Source organism: Austrofundulus limnaeus, unplaced genomic scaffold, assembly GCF_001266775.1.
Source record: "Austrofundulus limnaeus strain Quisiro unplaced genomic scaffold, Austrofundulus_limnaeus-1.0 Scaffold817, whole genome shotgun sequence".
Taxonomy (NCBI): Eukaryota; Metazoa; Chordata; class Actinopteri; order Cyprinodontiformes; family Rivulidae; genus Austrofundulus; species Austrofundulus limnaeus.
In genome coordinates, this window is record NW_013953219.1 from 2,168 (window position 1) to 3,355 (window position 1,188).

Genomic DNA, 1,188 nt, shown 5'->3' on the forward strand with positions numbered 1-1,188 from the left:
GGAGATCAGGGTTCAAAACCCAGCTGCAGTAACATTAACAAAAAAAATTCTCTACAAACTTCATATTGTCACACAATTACCCTCATTACAAACACCTGCTGACTTGACAAGCACAAGCTGGTTTAGAAAACACATTTGAACTTGGTCACCATTCATTCTGCAAGTGCACTGCTGCAGGTAAAACAAAAACCCATGTCTAGTTTCCTCTTCTTAYCAGACATTTGTTTTTGATAAAGTTTTATGAAGCTGCTTCTCCAGACAGAGGATAATCCCTTCCTTACTTCATGAATCAAAATATTGATATTTGTTGCCGACACTTTGATTTTTACATCCCACAAAGGAGAAAAATAATATATGCCTTATCAATGATTTATGACCCCTCATACAATAAAGGCAGTTTTAAAGCATGCAGCTCTGATCCTCTCCACACAGAAGCAGACTTTYGCAAATGTAAAAGATAGTTTTAAGAAATAAACAGTTTATTTTAGAGAAACCCCCAATCTGAACAAAAAAAAACAGTCTCTGATTGCCACCACATTTTCCAAATATCAGCTGCTCAGAACATGAGCAGGTAGCAGATGAAGCTTTGAAGCGGAGAGTATAATGATAAAACGATAATGATATATAATTACATCCTCACAGACAGCTCTGACAATAGCTGGTAGGATACCTAACTGTTACTGTGGACTGCTGCTGCTCAGGATCGGTGCTTCAGTCATCTAAACGTTGCTCATCAGTGCTGCATCCTCTGTGGGCAGAAAGACAGAAAAAATATGTTTTACAAACCAGAAAATCCAACAATCCAACAATAAAACTGTTGCTTTTTCCAGAAACAGAGTTTCACTTTGATCAGAATGACGAGCTAATGGCTAGTCAGAGCAGAGACCAGAACGAAAGAGAGTTGTTTAAAAAAAAAAAAGAAAAGAAAAACAGCAGCAAATATATTGAACCCCGATGACCGAGACGCTGACTCGGCTCTTTCCGCGTTTGAAAAATGTTGCTGCTCAGCCGCCGCAAACTTGGTTCAAGTCTATAAAACATTTTTATTCACTTAAGTTATCAGAAACAGAACACAGTGCCAGCCGGGGAGATTTCTGAGCTGTCAGAGTCGATTAATGCTGCGGACAAAAAAAAGAAAGAAAAAAAAAAACGCTACAAAAATCTATTTCATGCTTTTCTGGCCCATCA

At 38.2% G+C, this 1,188-nt stretch overlaps 1 long non-coding RNA gene across 1 annotated transcript in view; it reads right to left on the reverse strand.

Moving 5' to 3' along the window:
- Window positions 1–665: 665 nt before the first annotated feature.
- LOC106532712 (uncharacterized) overlaps window positions 666–1,188 on the reverse strand; it is a 54,863-nt gene continuing 54,340 nt past the window's right edge. The window contains exon 4 of the long non-coding RNA XR_001312127.1: window positions 666–748. This is a non-coding gene — a long non-coding RNA (uncharacterized LOC106532712). The remainder of the gene's footprint in view (window positions 749–1,188) is intronic.